This window comes from Callorhinus ursinus, unplaced genomic scaffold (assembly GCF_003265705.2).
Source record: "Callorhinus ursinus isolate GAN/ISIS: 27379988/994484 unplaced genomic scaffold, GSC_fseal_2.0 scaffold9, whole genome shotgun sequence".
Lineage (NCBI taxonomy): Eukaryota > Metazoa > Chordata > Mammalia > Carnivora > Otariidae > Callorhinus > Callorhinus ursinus.
This window is the reverse complement of record NW_027397071.1, coordinates 22,159,388-22,178,619: the sequence shown is the minus strand read 5'-3', so window position 1 is coordinate 22,178,619 and position 19,232 is coordinate 22,159,388. Positions and strand designations below refer to the sequence as shown.

Sequence of the window (19,232 nt, the reverse complement as noted above, 5' to 3'; positions counted from 1 at the left end):
GGCTCCAAGCAGCCAGTGGGCATTTCATCAGGCAGCCACGTTACTCTTCAATGAGCTAAATAACTTTTTTAGGAATTAGCAACCAAATGGTTTGAGGATGCCAGAAAAGGTGATGAAGTTGCTCTTCCTTAACTGTACAAAAAATTGTTCCATGGAAAATTATAAGGGCATTTTTAAAGGAATTTGGAGTTCACATTTCTGTTCATTCTTTTTCATTTTCTTCTTAAATTTAGCTATTTAGGAAATTGCTTATTAAAACCAAAAGAAGATAAATAAATAAATAAATAAATATCATAAACCCAAAAGAGCAAGATATTTTCTCCCTTAAACCCAAATCTGACTTTTCTTTCCTGGGAAGCTCGCAGCAGGGAGAGAGGTGGTTATCTGTCCTGGGAGCGCTGGTGCTATCTGGCTCAATCCCTGTAAATACTATTTAGTTTGTACTTTTCCCAACTTTCAACTACCTGGCACATTCTTGGGCTTTTGAGTCTTCCAGGGAACTTATGCAAATTGCCACTGACACAGTATTGAAAGCCTACCCAGGCAAACACCTTTGTACTATGGTGGCATTCTAGGTGCCTGGCTTCCCCCAAGAGTGTTAAATGAGTATGCCAACTTATTCTGTTCAATGACCCCAGTGCCTGAAGACAAAAACTTCCTCAGACCATCCACTTTATGGGACTATAGGAAGAACATGCTGACCAAAGTGAATAGACTCAAAAATGTAAAGCCATTTTCAAAGTAATAAAATCTGATTTCAAATGAATGAGGTCAAAACAAACTATAATTTGAGTTCTTTTGCAAGACGTTAAGCCCCAAAGTAGTAACAATATCTTGAAAGTTAAAATATACAGAAGTTAGGACCCCTTCCAAATGGATGTACAGAGAAAAAGCTATAAAACCCTTGTTCTTTGGCATCTTTACCTTCAGTTTAAGGCAAATGAGATCCAGTCATCCTCTTGATTCATATTTGCAAATGTGCCTACTGGCTAAAATGTATCTGTTATCCCCAAATCAATAGTCCCGGTCCTTCTGTGGTCATGAAAGACACCAAAACGTTGAAGCACCAAATGCACTCCCTTCTAGCTGCGGTCCAAGCAAGGCAGCTGAGTTTGAACAAGGGGACGCTCTACTTTCCACTCTTTCTACAAACATCCTTTTCACGGTCTATTTAGTGTCACATTTCTCACGTTTTTTTTTTAAGATTTTATTTATTAGAGAGAGAGAGAGAGAGAGTGCATGTGCACAAGCAGGGGGAGCAGGAGAGGGAGAAGCAAGCTCCCCACTGCGCAGAGAGCCTGTTGCAAGACTCGATCCCAGGACCCTGGGGTCATGACCCAAGCTGAAGGTAGACGCTTAACCTACTGAACCACCAGGTGCCCCATGTTTTTCACGTTTGGGTGTCTTTTGTTGGTGATTTTGTGGTTTAGAGTGACTCCCAAGCATGTGCTGACATGCTGGTGGGAAGGGGCCCGATGGAGAGAGGACATGTGTTAGACAAGCTCCGGGCAGGCCTGAGTTACAGTGCTGTTGGTTGTGAGTTCAATGTTAATGAATCAACAGCATCTAATAAGGTGCCTTAAACAGAAACATACATAAAACAAGTATGTATTAATGGGCAGAGGAAACTGCTGTGACCAGAGGTTCGCGGGAATCTGTTTCCACTAGGGGTGATGGTTCAGTGTTTACTAATTCAGTGTTCACAGAAACTTTATGGAACATAACTAACACAAATAATGAGAATCGACTGTTTCATCAAGCTTATAACTGCCCTTTTAAGGGATTTGAACTCTTAGGGTCTCTCTTTGTTGCCAATTTCTGTTTACTCTCACTTATTGAGTATCGATTGTGTGGGGAACACCATGATAGTTCCTTAGAGGGTCGAGAGGTGACTACAGCTAATATCCTTGCCCTCCAGAAGCTTCTGGTCCAGCAGAAGAGAGAAGAATTTGGATTGACAGAGCCTAACAGCCTGAAGGAGGAATACTAATACCTGTTCAGGTGTTTACCATCACAGAATCGTAAACTACAAGACTTTGAAAACAATGACCCACTGCCTCCTTCAACACCTTTCTCGCCTGGCTTCCAGGGCACCGAACCATCTCCCTGCCTCTCCTTATCCCCACATTCTGCTTACTGCTAAATGTCAGGATGCCCCAGAACTCAGTGCTTAGATCACATTCTTTTCTATCTACACTCACTTCCTTGGTCATATTATCTGCCTTTCTGATCTTAAATATTGACAAGACACGGATGGTACTCTCTGACCTCTAAATTCACATATCCACCTGCCTGCTTGTCTTCTCCATTTGAAAGTCCAAGGGGCATGTCAAAATTATCTCAAACTCCTGATACCAGGTTCTGATCTCACCCCACTCTAACCTTCTCCTTCTCTAGTTTTCTTCATGTCAGTAAATAGCCATTCCATCTGCGGCAGATTTTATTTTCCAAAACCCCCACAACAATATAGCCACTCTCATATGCTCTTGCCATTTCCCCATGAAGAGATGGAGTCTATTTCCCTCTCTTCCACTTTTGGCAGAACTTTGTAACTGCCTGGATGCATACCAAGTGTGGGAAGTGCCACAATACTCCCACAGTGATGTCAAAAGTTTGATACACAAAATACCAACAACATTTTTCACAGAACTAGACACATAATCCTAAGATTTGTATGGAATACAAAAGATCCCAAATACCCAAATCAATCTTGAAAAATAAGAACAAACCTGGAGGTATTACAATCCCAGATTTCAATATATACTACAAAGCCGTAGTAATCAAAACAATATGGTAATGGTGGAAAAATAGACACATAGATCAATAGAACAGAATAGAGAACCAGAGATAAACCTATGATTATATGATCAACTAATCTTTGGCAAAGGAGGCAAGAATATGCACAGGAAGAAGATGGTCTCTTCAACAAATGGGGCTGGGAAAACTAGACAGCTACATGCAAAAGAATGAAACTGGACCACTTTCTTACACCATACACAAAAAACAAACTCAAAATGGATTAAAGGCCTAAATGTGAGGCCTGAAACCATAAAAATTCTATATGAGAGCACAAGCAATAATTTCTCTGTTGTCATAACAACATTTTTCTAGATATGTCTCAAGAAGCAATGGAAACAAAAGCAAAAATAAACTTTAGGGATTACATCAAAATAAAAGCTTCTGCATAGGAAAGGAAAAAATCAACAAAACTAAAAGCCCACTGAATGGAAGATACTTGCAAATCACATATCTTAGCCATTTAGGGGTTAGTATCCAAAATATATAAAGAACTTATACAATTCAATACCAAAAAAACAAATAACCCAACTAAAAAATGGGCAGAAGACATGAACAGGCATTTCTCCAAAGAAGACATCCCAGATGGTGAACAGACACATGAAAAGATGCTCAACATCACACATCATCAGGGAAATTCAGATCAAAGCCACAGTGAGAGATCACCTCACACCTGTCAGAATGGCTAAAATAAAAAAAACACAAGAAACAAGTGTTGGCAAGGATGTGGAGAAAAAGGAACCCTTGTGCACTGTTGGTGGGAATGCAAATTGGTGCAGCCACTGTGGAAGACAGTGTGGAGGTTCCTCAAGAAATTAAAATTAGAACTACCCTATGATTTAGTAATTCCATTACTGGGTATTTACCCAAAGAATACAAGAACACTAATTCAAAAAGGTGCATATACCCCTATGTTTATTGCAGCATTATTTATAATATCCAAATTATGGAAGCAGCCCAAATATCTACAGATGAATGGATAAAGAAGAGGGGGTATATATATATACAATGGAATATTATTCAACCATAAAAAGAATGAAATCTTGCCGTTTGCAACAACATGGATGGATCTAGAGAGTATAATGCTAAGTGAAATAAGGAAGTCCAGGTTTTGAAATCACATATGATTTTACTCATATGTGGAATTTAAGAAACAAAACAAGGCACGAGGGCTGTTGTGTGTGTCTCAGTGGAAAGCTTGTTTGGGGGGCAGCTTGCGCCCGCTAAGGCAACACCTCAGGGACGATGGCAGAGGGAGATAATCACAGCACCAACCTGCTGGCTGCAGAGACTGCAAGTCTGGAAGAACAGCCGCAGGGATGGGGAGAAGTGATGCTGATGGCTGATAAAGTCCTCAGATGCGAAAGAGCCTGGTTTCCACCTGCCATCATGGGTGTGGTTTCTTTGGTGTTTCTGACTATCTACTATCTAGATCCATCTGCTCTGTCCCGTGTTTCCTGTTTTGTTATGTTTTTGTGCTTGGCTGACTACCTTGTTCCCATTCTAGCTCCTAGAATTTTTGGCTCCAGTAAATGGACCACTGAGCAACAGCAAAGATTCCATGAAATTTGTAGCAATCTGGTAAAAACTCAACGCAGAGCTGTGGGCTGGTGGAAACGCCTCTTTATACTAAAGGAAGAAAAGCCTAAAATGTACTTCATGACCATGATCGTTTCTCTTGCTGTGGTTCCTTGGGTGGGACAGCAAGTCCAAAACTGGCTGCTCACCTACCTGATAGTGATTTTCTGACGGTTGTTTCCGGGATTAAACCAGAATGGAATCATTTTGAAGTACATTGGAATGGCCAAAAGGGAGATAAATAAGCTTCTCAAACAAAAAGAAAGAAAAATGAATAATGAATCTGCTTTATTCAGTGTAATGAATGGCATATACATTGTCCTTGGGAACAGTTTCTATTACGCTGTCTGGATACTAAAATGTTACAGAAGTAGCTCTTTGCTCTCCCTCTTTCTGCCCTTAGTTCGTAAGGTTTTATGCATAGTGTCTTCATGTGACGTGTAGCTGGATGCATTCTCATCAGTTGGCTTTATATGGACAACTCATTTCTGAGTATGACTTGCTTTGATTTTTCTCACCCAGGTTAATTGAATTCTTACTTTTAGGCAACTTCCTTTAAAATAATATCGTGGTGAGCTTCACCTTTTAGTACAGTTAACTGCGACTTTGGATAATTGTTCCAGCTGATCTTTGCTTGAGCTAGATCCAAGCTAGAGGTCTGTGGCTATAGGAAGCTGGTTCTACTGTCTGCTTCCACAATCTGCTTGAACTTCCTGGCTTCATGAATACAGAGACCAAGTTGACGAAGATGAAGAGACCAGTTAAGATTCATTCCTCATGCTGTTTCTCTACTGTGGGAGAAGAATCCTCTGGAATAAAATGAAACCAATTCCATGCCCTAGTATGTGTTGGTTTCTGCCTTGTGCAAAACTTAGTGATTTGTAAGAAACATTGATCTTCCCTCCCAAATGGGGAATATGACAGGCTTTGAGCTCGTCTCTCCTTTGCTCTTAGATTTCACGTTAGTTCCTTAGAAGCTTTTTAACAGCAGGCTTCCAGAAGTTTGTGTTTAGGATTTTGAGCATATTTTTAATTTCAGGTTTTCAGCTGACTACTACTATAGGTTAAGACTCAGGTCTATGACCTTCACTCCAACACCAGCCAATAAAAGGACAGAAGTCTTCCTATACTTAGTCTAAGATTCGTTTCAGTAGAAAATAATCTTAGCCTACGAATTTTTCGAGATCAGACTAAGCCTTTAAAGGTAAGCCTCAAGATTCTCATTTGAAGGTAACTGCTGGCTGCTTTGGTCCCCAGAGATTTGACTCGGGAGGTGGTGTTCATGCTGGCATCTGACTTTTTTCCTAGATCTCTCTCTCTCTCTCTCTCTCTCTGAAGAGTGCAAGGGCTGCTGGGGAGAGCAGACTTTTGGCGACGACAGATGGTCTCTGGTCTACAGAGATTTTGTAACTGCTTGGAAAGTGTCTTAGAATCATTCTCCCTCTCTGTAGCTAGAAATTTAGAATAGCTGGAATCTGTAGGAATGAACCTCTGAGGGCCGAAAATGTGACATTTGGGAACAGTTCTTAAACTCTGATTAACTAGCTGTAATATAGTTTTGTGAATTTATTGCACTGGTGCTGGATCTTGTGGTATATCTGTCCCTAAATAATTATTGTTTTCTCCCCTTCAATATTACTGTAAACAGTGACACCCATTGTAGCATATGTTTGATTTGGTTTTTTTAATGTTTCCTATGAAAACTACAAACCACCTTGATTTTTACATGTGTTTCCTCATTGTAGATAAGCCTACCTTGCTATCTGGATTTTTTTGTGTATATGTGTTCTACCAATTAACGACTTTTGCAGTTTTAATCTTGTATTATTTCTTCTTTGTTTTGTGTAAAAGGGGAAAAATAGAAAAAGCTGGAATCCCTCCCCCTCAAAAAAAGAAACAAAACAAAACAAAAGGACAAAAATCTTAACTATAGAGGACAAGCTGGGGGTTATCATAGGGGAGGTGGGTGGGGGGATGGGTGAAAATAGGTGAGTCCACTTACCGTGATGAGCACGGAGTAATGCACAGAACTGCTGAATCACTGTATTGTACACCTGAAGCTACTATAACACTGTGTGTTAATTATACTGGAATTAAAATTTAAAAAATACTTTTGAGGAAAAAGGAATTTTGGTACAGGTTCTCCATGGCTCTCTCTCTTTCTGAGGCCACTCACAATTGGAACCTTGGAACCAGCCACCATGGTGTGAAGAAGCCAAGCAGCCACGTAGGAAGGCCACATCTAGGTGACCCACCCTTAGCCAACAATCAGCATCAACCACCACTATGTGAGTGAGCAAACACTCAGATGAAGCTAGCTCCCAACACTGGAGCTGCCCTGCTGACATTGAGTAAGCAGAGGCAAGCTGTTCTGTCAGAGCCCTGCCCAAACTGCAGCTTTACGAGCAAAACAACTTGAGGTTGTTTGCACCACTAAATTGTATGGCTGGTGGTGCAATGACTGGTTTTGCAGCGATAGAAACCTGAAACACTTCTGGTAGCATTGCTCAGGCCTGAACCTTGGGGTCATCCTTGCCACCTCTCTTTCTCCCATCCCCCACTCCCAGTCTGTCAGGAAATGCTCACAAAACATACCCAGGATCTGAGCTCTTCCTGCACCTCCATTGCTGCCAATCTTTCGCCAACTGTTCCCCATAGGAGTTATTCCAGTAGCTTCCCACCTGGCCTCCCTGCTTCCACCCTTGCCCCTCTTCCATCTAATTCTCAACATAGCAGCCAAAGTGATCCTGTTAAATATAAGTCAGGTCACATTAACTCTAATCCAAAGCTCAAATGACTTCCCACGTCACTCTACAATTTCCTCCCACCTCCCATGAGCTTTCTGTCCTCCTTTCCTACTATTGTCAGTCCCCAGATCCACTGACCTCCTTCATGCTCCCCAGACACACAGGTCTGTCCCCACCTGGGCCTTTGCACATGGTTCTCTCCCTTACTTCCCTCAAGGCTTTACTCACTGTCACCTTTTGCATGAGGACATCCCCAGTCACATTATCCCCCCTCCCTGCTTCATTTTTCTCCACAGGCCTCCTTACCACTCACATCATTTTAATTATTTATCTGGATTCTCACTTGCCATCCACCCTACCACCACCCACACACAGAGAGAGACCACAGAACACATAGTAGAGTGTTAGCTACATGACGACAGGGGTTTCTGTCTGTTTTACTCACTATTGCATCCCTAGTGTCTTAAACAGTACCTGGTTGGCACACTGAAGGCCATTGATAAACATAAATGGATGGGACTGAATAAATGGATGGGATTAAATGAATGGGATGTAATGCTCTGGTTGAATAAATGGATGAGATTAAATGCTCTGGTTGAAGTAATATCATCTAAGTAGCCCTGGGAAAATTTGAACCCAGTCTTTTGCTGTAGCTTTTATACCAAGTAAAACACTTTTAGCTACAATAATAGAATACCCAAATAAATCAATAAAGAAAATGTACTATCTTATGAAATAAGACATCCTGAAGTGTTTCCAAAGTTGATTATTTCAGAAGCACAATGATGGTATCGAGGACCTAGATGTTTTCTCTATTTTCTCTTTACCACCTTTACGTAATGTATGTTATGGACTGAATGTTTGTGCCCTTCCCCCAAAGTTCTTATGTTGAAACACTAACCCCCAATGCCACGGTATTTGGAAGTGAGGCTTTTGGGAGGTTATTGGGATTAGATTAGGTGGTGAGGGTGAGGTCCTCATATGGGATTAATGCCATTATAAAAAGAGGAAGAGACATGGGGTCTTTCTTTCCATGTGTACGTACCAAGAAAAGACCATATGAAGACGACCAAAAAGAGAGCCCTCACCGAGAACCTGATCATGCTAGCACGATTTTGGATCTCTAGCCTCCAGAACTGTGAGAAAGAAATATTGGTTGTGTGAGCCACCCAGGCTATGGTATCTGTTATGGCAGCTCGAGCAGACTAGGACAGTGTGGCAGATTATATATCCAAAAGATAGCCACTCCTATATATTTCTTCCACAGCACATGCTCTTCATACAATGTGACTGATGCTCCTCCCATAAGAGGTGGGGTCTATGTTCTCTCCTCTCAAATCTAGGTAGGGGTCATAGACTGTTGAACCCAATCAACAGAGTAAGGTGGAAGTGATGCTAGGTGATGCCAGGTTACAGAAAGGACACAGCTTCCACTTGGCTCTCTCTTTCAGGATGCTACCCTGGGAACCCTGACAACACGTTGTGAGGAAGCTCATGCCACATGGAGAAGCTGACATGGAGTGGAACTGAGCCCTCCCTCTAGCAGGCAGTACCAATTTGCCAGCCATGTGAGGGCCATCTTGGAAGTGGGTCCTCCAGCTGCAGTCAAACCTTCAAATAATTACACCTCCGGCCAACACGTTCTTGTTACCTCATGAGAAACTCCTAAACCAGAACCTTTCCCAAATTCCTAGCTCACAGAAACTATGGGAGATTTTTGTAGTTTTTAAGCCACTAAGTTTTGGGGTAATTTATTAGGGAGTATTTATGTGAACCAGATTGATGCCATCTTGGACAAATCCGCCATGATAACCCCTCTGTGACCTGAAGCCTTCTTTGAGCACACACCCCCACCCCCACCACCACCACCATTCTTCCCTTTTGTTTAACCACACCCTTAAGTACACTCTTAGAGCATAACATCTTTGATCTGCATTGGAGATATGACTGTGATTCTCAAACATTCTCCTCGTGAGTGGTCTCCCAGCCTCTAAGGCTATGAAAACAGGTCAAAGACAGATCTTACAGGAGGTGGGGTTGCAGAGGTCTTCTCTTGCCACCACCCAAGACGTGTAAATCCCTTTAATAAATCATTTCTTGTCAAGCTGTACTTGTCAGCCTTATTCTTCAGTCTTATGGCCCCTTTGGCCTTTGGAGGTCATTTTGTATATATCTCCCTTTCATGGAGCAGTATTGGATAATTAATACACTCAAAATATTAGCTTTTGTCCTTCGTAGTTAAGGCATGGCTGCTACAGCCTCTGACATCACATCATTGTTTCAGAAAAGCATGAAAATATTCTAGGAGCAGAATTCAATTAATTTTTTTTTAAGATTTTATTTACTTGTTTGAGAGGGGGGGTGGAGAGAGAGAGAGAGAGCACACAAGCCAGGGGAGAGGCAGAGGGAGAAGCAGACTGCCCAGTGAGGAGGGAACCCAACGTGGGGACTGGATCCCAGGACCCTGGGGTCATGACCTGAGCCGAAGGCAGATGCTTTACCGACTGAGCCACCCAGGTGTCCCAGAATTCAATTAATCTTATAAGCACCAAGCGACTAGAATCTTTGGAATTCAACTCTGGATGCAGGATTGCATCACTAAGAGCTACAGGACTGCCTAGTTTTTTATACTCTTTTCAAGCAAGGGCAGGGAGCTACTCTAAAATCCACATATCTTTATCACTAGCAATCTCACTAATGAAACTGCATTAGTAGATCCATTATGCTAATTGAAAAGCCACCAATTGCATCAACAAAAACCTGTTTCTTTTTCTTTTTTTTTTTTTTAACAGAAACCTATTTCTAACGTTAATTATGCCAACTGGTAAAGCTTCTGCTGTTGGTCAGAGATAAAGATCATCAAAGCTTTTGCAGTAGCTGTTTCTGGGTACAGGTTTCCTAATTAGAAGGCTGGCTTTCCACCCTAGGATGGAAATTCTCAATTAGGACAAATGACAGTATCTTGGCTATCTCGTAACTCTGTAATACATACATGAGAACACGCTGCCTATGACAAAATGTTCTAAGCATATTACAGACATTACAATGCTCAATGTGGCTCTCTTATCTCAAGTTCATTCCTACATTCCCTTTCATACATCCCCTTCGAGTCTTCCTATTATTCATTAGTTTCTGAGGAACCAAATCCACTCACACAGGGAGGGGTTTCTTTTCTGATACTCTGTCCAGGAAGAGCTGCAGATGCTCTGTTTTGGCTCTTAGGATCAGCTAAATGCATGCGCATTTCCTCAGGAAGGCAGTAATCCTCGTAGGCGGTTGAGTCCAAACCCGTGTTCAGGAAGGATGTATATATACTATTCTCCTTTCACTGCCCCACGGCTTGCATCTAGAGTCAAGGTGCCTCAGTACGGTTGCAGTAGGGTTTGATCCCACGGTGCCTACTGGATTAAGACCAGGACTGTGTTACTCCTTAATGGTTGTCCTCTGGTTTTCACAGGAGAGACACCGAAGATACAGATACCACTGAATTCCCACCACATACCTATGTTCTCCTCAGTCTCCATCCTGAAGGTGGACAGGAAATGACCTATTCTCCTGGTGGCAGAGGTCAGCTAAGCTTTGTCTCAAGCCGTGTGGATGCCCGGGCACCGACTAAGGAGAATGGAGATGATAAAAGGCTAACCCAAGGGACAGCAGGGACTGTGAGAAGTAGCCCCAGGAGAGCCTGGATGCCAGCCCACTTCTTGGTTTTTCTTCTTCCTTTTTGATTTATATGCATTTTTTTGTTTTTTTATTTTGTATTAACATATAATGTATTAATTGTTTCGGTAGTACAGGTCTGCGATTCAGCAGTCTTACACAATCCACAGCGCTCACCATAGCACGTACCCTCCCCAGTGTCCATCACCAGCCACCCCATCCCACCCACCGCCCCCCCCCTCCACTCCAGCAACCCTCAGTTTGTTTCCTGAGATTAAGAGTCTCTCATGGTTTGTCTCCCTCTCCGGTTTCGTCTTGTTTCATTTTTCCCTCCCTTCCCCTATGATCCTCTGTCTTGTTTCTCAAATTCCTCCTATCAGTGAGATCATAGGATACTTGTCTTTCTCTGATTGATTTATTTCACTTAGCATAATACCCTCTAGGTCCATCCACGTCGTTGCAAATTCCAGCCCCTCTTCTGCCAATGCCGTGGTTTTAGACACGCTCCTTCACCTTTCTTGGTCCCTCCATTTCCTCATCTCCAAAACATTAAGAGCCTTCCTAGCCAAATAGGCCAGTTCTGGCTACATGGCTGTTACTTCCAGACAAACCTGGCATTGCTACCTTCTTAACTCTTCCCATATTTCCCTCTTCTCTCCTTTTCCCTCCATATCTTCTTCTCTTCCTTTATGCCCCTATCCTTTCTCTTTCTTGTTTCCTTTCCACTTATATAGAATGAGAATAGGGGTGCCTGGGTGGCTCAGTCAGTTAAGCGTCAGCTTTTGGCTCAGGTCATGATCCCGGGGTTCTGCGATCAGTCTCCACGTTGGGCTCTCTGCTCAGCGGGGAGTCTGCTTCTCCCTCTACCCCTCCCCCTGCTCATGCTCTCTCTCTCTCTCTCTCAAACAAATAAAATCTTAAAAAGTAATAAATAAGAATAAACACTAAAATGCTACCTGCTAATATTTCCAAGATCCCGCTATGTGTCAGATCGCATGCTAAGTGTTTGCCATGCATCGGCTGATTTGATTCTGGCAGCATCCCCGTGTGGAAGGAAGCGTTGTCCCGGTTTGTGTTTCAGAGAAGTCAAATGCTGCACCTCAAATCTCACAGCGCCTACCTGACAGAGCCTCTAGGCCAAGTGAAAAATCACTGTGGCACACAACAAGTGCTACCATAGTGGTATGTCCCAAAGCAGAGATGCTGATGAGGAAGAGAGAAAAAGGATATTTCCTTACATGAATCTGGCAAGAGTCTTTGAAGAGGTACCACTGAAGAATGACAGGAGCTTTACCTGATGGGGACGAATCTGTTGCCAGATTAGATTAACTCACAATTTAGAAAATGATAAAGAAGGAATCAAGAAGGTCACTGTCCCCTAAAAATATCACAGTAACAGAAATTACTTGGAATCCCGTGAGGCTGTATGTTAATGCAGACACTGCATCTTTCTTTTTTTTTGCAAAAAACAAACAAACAAACAAAAAAATCCCCCACATCATGATGTCAGTTCTTGCTTCATTTCCTCCTTTATGCTAAGTAATACCGCCTATTGCTGAAGGGACGTGAGCTTTCTCTCTCGGCCTCCTGCCTGCCCTTCCCCCAGCTTCCAGGCCATATGCTTGTTAATCACGTGGTTACTTTTCCAGAGCCGAGTTCTTGAGCGTACTTTCTCTTAAGAAATATTCTAGAACAGGCCAGGGGAAACCCCTTCACTTTCTAGGAACAGTGGCAGCTGCGTGAAGACCTTAGGTGACTAGTTCTTTATTTGACTTACACTCGATCACGTATTTCTAAGTCAGGACGTGTGGAAATGCGAGGTTTTTGCTGTTCAGCACCCTCACTCTCCTCTTAGACGATAGGAATCAGGTTTTCTTGGGGAATCACTTCCCCCCCAGTCTCAGTCCAACGGTTTGAAAGTAGTTACCTATCCCCCAGGCCTGGCCAGTCAAGGTCACAGCCATACTACAAAGCTGGGCCGATGAGCATCAGCTTTGGAACTTCCACTGGCCCTCTTGGGAAAGAGGAAAAAAGTCTTCCCACGTTGGTAACAAAGCTGGTGGGATATGAACTTGGCACTCCAGCTGTTCATCTTTGCCACCACTTGAAGAGAGCCTCCCTGAAGATGAAGCTGACATAGTGTCAGCGTTTCTGCTCAGGCTGGTTATGCCCGTCATGGCTTTCTTCCTGCCCACACATGAGGTCACTAGGTAGCATTGCAACTGCGCGCTACCAGGCGGGTTCCTAAAGGGGACACAGTGACTGCTGATACTGCCTTTATTCAGGAGGTCAGTGCTGTCCCTCACCCCTACCTGGATTCCCCACATCCTGAGACCCCGTAACCTCTCCAGTTACTTAAAAATCTCTCTCTTGCTTAGTGTGTTCCAACACCGTCTTTGTCCCCAGCCCAGACCTGCCAGCCCCTTTCTTCATGTCCCAGAAAGTACATTGAAGCAGTCAGGCTGGAACTCTCTCAAAGTCAGTATCAGCTCCTCTAATCAGCAGGGTGACACTGTTTTATGGCCAGAAAGACGTAAACTCCCCACCTTCCCCTGAGGCTCCAGAGTCTTCCTGCAGAAGAACAAGGTGTCAGACTTCTGCCTGGACACCTGGGGTCTCAACACAGGTACCACCTGAGACTGCCTGCTTCTCATTCCAGCTCCAGGCTCCAAGAGAGCCTGAATGAGTCTACGTGGAGCACATCCCTTCAAACGAGCATCAATATGCAACAGTGCTGCTCCTTATGCACGATAGCCCAGCTATCCCTCAGAGCTGATTAAGCAGCCTCGTGCCCAAACTTAGGATTTTCTAAGATGATAGCCCTAGAAAATGCTCTGCTTCATCTGCATCTCATAGAAAGTCATGATTGCTGGTGGCCAGCTCTGATGTTTCTGGGCCACATTCTGTTCAGCCAGAGCATCGAAGATATTAACATACCTGGAAAGACTCCTCCATGGTTTATTTAAGGTCCTCTGGTCTTCCTGAGCCACTTGAGGCAACGTCTATAGTTACGTGGTGGTCTATAAAGTCCAAGTCTACATTCCTGATACTATACCACACTTCCTGCTCAAAATTAACCACAAGAACAAAGGCCATTCATGTTTCCCAGCAATGCCTTATTTGTGGACAAATAGCAAAACAGCCACAGCTGACCTAGAGTTTCAGGCAGGTCTCAATTAAGTTTGGTTTATATTTCTCAAGGTCATTTATCAGCTGCTTCTTGGAACTCAGATGGATTTTTCCATGGAAATAGTATGATAGACGTATGAGGGCCTCGGGTCAAGCCATAAGTGCGTACAGGGTGGGTACATGGTTCCAAGAGCACTATTTCAATAATTCCCAGTCACTATATAAGATGTTGCTTCTTTAGGAAACTGTCAAGCACTCATGCCGAGTTCTCAGAACATATTTCTCAGCCTCCACATTTATCCTGACAGCATGAGAGAATTACCTCCTTTGATTAAGCATTCATTCAATCCTAGTATTTACTGTGTATCTATTTTGTACCAGCCACTGCCCTAAATGCTATAGATACAGCAATGAACAAAATTAACTCCCTAGATGTTCTGAAATGGGGACACAGGGTCAGCTGCTACCATATTGACCAGAATAATGGAGGAAGGGCTACCCAATTGTTTCTTCCAAAATGACTAGGATGTCCCAAAGGGAAATTTTCATTTATACCCTTGAATGCAGACTATCAACATGTCTGTTTTCTGCCTTAACACTTTTTAGATCTAGTCCTCATCTTGCATCCCCCTTTTCACATTTGGCTGTTGAATCCTCAAATGGACCAGAAGCCAATCATCAAGATAAGAAATAATTTCCAGTCTTCCATGTGACAGAGAAGATTCTGGGAAGCATGCCGAGTCTTAAAGGAGTTTGACTGGCTTGAGAGCTTCCAGGTCCTTGGGAATCCTGGAAGGGCTTGGGAGGTCACAGAGTGATGGCAATTCTCCTCATACCAGTGGAGGTGGATTTCCAGACAATCCAGATGATAAGAAAAAAGCTACATTCTTCTGCTTCCCCCACTGATCTGGGAGAACCTTCTGGGTAAATTCAACCGGACTCTGCTCACCTCTCTAACCTTTGCCCATTTCCTTATGTAATGAGCATCCTGCTATAAGACTAAGGCAGAGAGGGATTTATACGTAGTAGTCCTTCTCATTCATTCCCCAAGAGCACCCAAAGTATCCCAAATTGAAAGAAACACTGATCATATTCAAGTGCTCACTGCTCCTTATGAAGTGGTCCTATAGGGTTACTCCCCACCACCATGTTTAATGGTTCTGCGATTGGTTTAAAAAGCAAAAATAAAACAAAAACTTTTTGTTACAGACAGTACAACAAACTCCAAGAATAATGAATCTCCTGACATTGGATAGCTCCTCCTTTTTTTTTCTTAACAGGCTTGTTTACGCGGATTAAAATACATTAACTATTGTTTTGATTTACGAAATACCCACAATAAAACCCGGTGACTTCCCAATAACATTATTAGATCACAAGATGCCTTAGGACAGGGAGTCTTTAGTTCTATTGAGGGGTGTATGATGAAGTTAAAAAAATAACAAAATAAAATCTAACAGTTATGCAGATATTGCTCAAACCCTGGTGTGGGCTTTCACTACTAGGGCGTCCCATTTTTCTGTTGACCTGACACCAGACAGAGAAGAGTAATCATCTAAAGACCCGGAGAAAATGTTTCTGGGCCATGTCTGTTTAAGTTTATTGGGAAGGACAAATTATACTTGTTTTATTTGGCCATCATAAACTTGACATAGACGTGTGTAGAGGATAACAAAATTCCTTCTCCATAACTTTCATTCCTGTAGAGAGTGACTTCTGAAAGGCCACTAGACTGAGTTCAGAGACTAGAGGTTGGTAAACATCATCCCTCTGTCCTCCGTGGAGCATGGGCAGCTGTGTTCCGAACCCTAGTGCCAGGAGCTTGAGACCAGGTGCCAGCCCATCACACCAGAGTCTGGGCCATCCTCATTGCTGTGGCCACTGGCGCCAAACACTGGGAGGGCAGGTGGAGGTGGTTGGACCTCCCGTCCTTGTTTTTTATCCTCCCATGGGGATAGAAGTCGGAGACGGGAACAGAGAGGAAAAGAGACATGAACAAGGGTTGCCCTGTCCCCTTTAGGAGTCTGAACGTGAAGAACAGAACAGAAGCCCAGCCTCTAGGGGAGACTGCAGCTCAATGGCCTTGTCCCCAGGAGCCCTCCTGCTCTGCCTTCGGACCCTTTTGAATTGGAAGGCTTATAGTCACCCAATTTGACTCCAGGCTCTGCCTCATTCTAGCCGTGTGACTTTGGACGAGCCACTTTTCTCATTCATAAAATTAGTAATAATATAAATTCTACCACTTAGGGCTGATGATTGAATGAGCTACCATGTGTACCACATAACAGGGCACCGTATCGGGCACATAGAAAGCAGGCCACAGTGGTAGTTGGCCTTCCGGAGGATATTACTTGGGTTTTACTTGCATGAAACTGCAAAGCCTATACTTTCTTCCCCATGTTGGAGAAGATGCTTTTCCATGTAAGCCCAAAAGATCCAGAGACTTGACAATTCACAGGTAATGCCCTCTCCTCAGCATGATGGTCAATAAGAGAATTCCAACCTCTGCATGAAGTGCTTGGGCTAGACCCTGAAAACAAGCTTGGTTTTGTTCTTTCTGTTCAAGAGTGAATGACATCACTGCTCCGGTTTTTTTGAAAACCAAATGCCAAAGTCATAGAGGACGCTTTGCAGAGTTTCCCCACACATTCCCAGTGCATTTCCTGCAAGGTGGTATTGCAACCCCAAGCAAATCAAAAGTTAGGCAACACTTTTTTTAAATATCATCTACGTAAAGAACATCATGCGCTGGTTACAGGGCCATGAAGAGTTGGGGGAAGGAATTTCATAAAATACCCGGGGCTGGATATGAGGAGGGAGGCAGTGCAGGTGGACGGACAGCTGAGCTGGGAGGCAGGAAAGCCTGGGTCCTGGACCCAGCCCCTCCGCTAAATAACCGTGTGATCTCAGGCACAGCTGTCAACGTGTCTGGGTGCTCAAGTGTGCCCTGCAGGGGGTGGGCTAAATCGTCCCCAAGGTGCCTTCGAGTCTGCGGTTCCGGCTGCAGAGGAGAAAGGGGGCATAAAGAGACGCAAGATAAAGAACAAAGCAGCATTGCGTCCCAAATCTGGAGAAGACCAGACGAGAGCAAAGGGGTCATTGACTGAGTAGAAAGGCTAAATGCCCACTTTTCCCAATTAGGTTCAAGTGTTTTGCAACCTTGAGCTGTCTGCTTTCCTCAGCTGATCAGAAGAAACTAGAAATGAGAACATTATGAGTCCCCTGAGTTCGTGGGGACAGAAACCTGAGCGGCTGGTAAGGACCCAAAGCCCTGGAATGTGGAAATTCTCAGGAGCCTTAATAACATGGGCCACTGATCACTTCATGGTGACAAAGGTGTTACAAAGCCCTGAGTAAGCCTGGGTCAGGAAGGAAGCGCTAGCTTCCACGTGGAAGCAAAATGAGCTCACAGAAAGCCAGGCCTTATTGTCTTTCACCTGTGGACAAAACCCTGCCCACCCTCCTCCCCTCCTTGCCCCCCACGTTATTTTACAAGTAGAATCAGTGTAAACAAAGACAGCCTTGAGGGAAAACAAGGCAGCTCGCTGTGCTGAGGAACAGGCTGAACTGAGGGTGTGCCTCTCCTGGGCCTGCTGCCCAGCGGTCCACCCGAAAGATAAACCAACCCCAACTGGCTAAGGCCTGGTTCCTCCACAAGCCAGCTGGGGGGCAAGCATGCAGCCCCCTGGAATTTTCCACAGAGGTTTCAGACATCTGTGTCTAGGGGAAGCCAGTCAAACTGCCCATTCAGCCCACCTGCCTCTCCCAGGCCCAAGGCTCCAGTTCCCACCTCTGTTGGAAGAGCTTAGGCAAGAGGTCTCCCGTTTCCCAAACCTGGAAAGACCTTGAAATGAATCATAAATATGGAAACATAGTGGTCTCTTGGGATCTCTGTTACAGGAAAGAGCTGGAAACAGGATGCCTTCTCATCTCCCCACTCATGCCAGCTGACCAGGACTCTGGTTTTTCAGAGTTACACGTGGGTAACCACTGCAAGGTGAGAAAGCCCATTGTCACCCGAAACAAACACCACCAAACACTGCTACCGTGAGCCAGAATGAACAATAGCCATTAAACCATACATACACTCTAAGAAAACAGGCAGGGATGGGTTCCAGACTTGCCAGGAGTTCCCACGCCTTCGTGGCTCTCATCATTCCGTCCTCTCTACCTGGAGCACCTTCTTTTGCTGGCTAATTTTCGCTTGTCTCCAAGACTCTGTGGAGGTCAGAAGGCCTCTTCTCCGAGCGCGTGGCCCGCCTCCCACAGCACATGTACACCGTGTCCTCGTTACCAGTGTGTGCCCGTGTCTTCACTCAGAGCAGCTTCTGTGGGCCCGTGGGCCCAGCTCAGTGTGCGGCACAGAAAGAGCTCCACAGAAGATCCTAGACTGATGAGTCATGGCCAAATGATGGCCTTCAAAGGGCTTCTATTCCAGGTGCTCCTTGAGATATTTCATCTCATTTTCCTTTATACCATGGTAGTACTTTTGTTTGGGGTATAAATTTATAATTTGATTGGGTCTTGTCAATGGTAACATCTTCCTTCCAGTTAATTCATGGGTGGAGAAAGAGGACAAATTAGCCATGGCTATGAGGTGCCTGGCTCAGTCAGTTAAGCGTCTGCCTTCGGCTCAGGTCATGATCCCGGGGTCCTGGGACCGAGCCCCATCTCGGGGACTCTGCTCAGTGGGAAGCCTGCTTCTCCCTCTCCCTCCGCCTGCCTCTCTGCCTACTTGTGATCTCAATCTCTCTCTGTGAAATTAATAAAATCTTAAAAAAAAAAATTAGCCATGGCTGCCAAGGACACAGCAACCTGGCACCTCTCCTGGAACAGCTGCATTGCCCAAGCAGTGGCATTTCCCAACTTAGAGAGAGGCAACTGATTCTCGAGAAAATATATACTATTATTTCCATTTAGTTGACTAGCGGCTGAGGCAGAAAAGTTTTGTGGCCAAGAGTCATGACTGTGCAGAATTGTTACAAGAAAGCCGGTTGTTCATTCATTAACGTAACATTTATTTGGCAAGGACCTCCTGGGTGCCAGGCGCCTTGCTAAGCACACAAGATGGTGGACACAATGGAAGTGGTCTCTGTCCTCATAATGTGGCTGCGAGAGCACTGACATCAAACAAATAAACATATAATTGAAGGTTGCAATTCACGTTGTAAAGGAAAAGTACAGGACACCGTGAGAGATTCTATGGTGGGGGTTGCTGATTGGCATTTATTTTTTAAGAACTTAGTTGTAAAAAAAAAAAAAAAAAAAGAACTTAGTTGTGTGTCAGGGGTTCTGCGATGCTCAGACGTGGCTCATTTGACC

The 19,232-nt window shown here is 44.0% G+C and overlaps 1 long non-coding RNA gene and 1 pseudogene across 1 annotated transcript in view; both read left to right on the top strand.

Annotated features, from left to right (window-relative positions):
• The window catches only part of LOC141373354 (uncharacterized), a 29,425-nt gene extending 20,212 nt beyond the window's left edge, over positions 1-9,213 (top strand). Inside the window, exon 4 of the long non-coding RNA XR_012379247.1 lies at positions 8,573-9,213. This is a non-coding gene — a long non-coding RNA (uncharacterized lncRNA). The remainder of the gene's footprint in view (positions 1-8,572) is intronic.
• On the top strand, positions 3,992-4,636 carry LOC112824409 (ADP-ribosylation factor-like protein 6-interacting protein 1 pseudogene; annotated as a pseudogene).
• Positions 9,214-19,232: the final 10,019 nt, after the last annotated feature.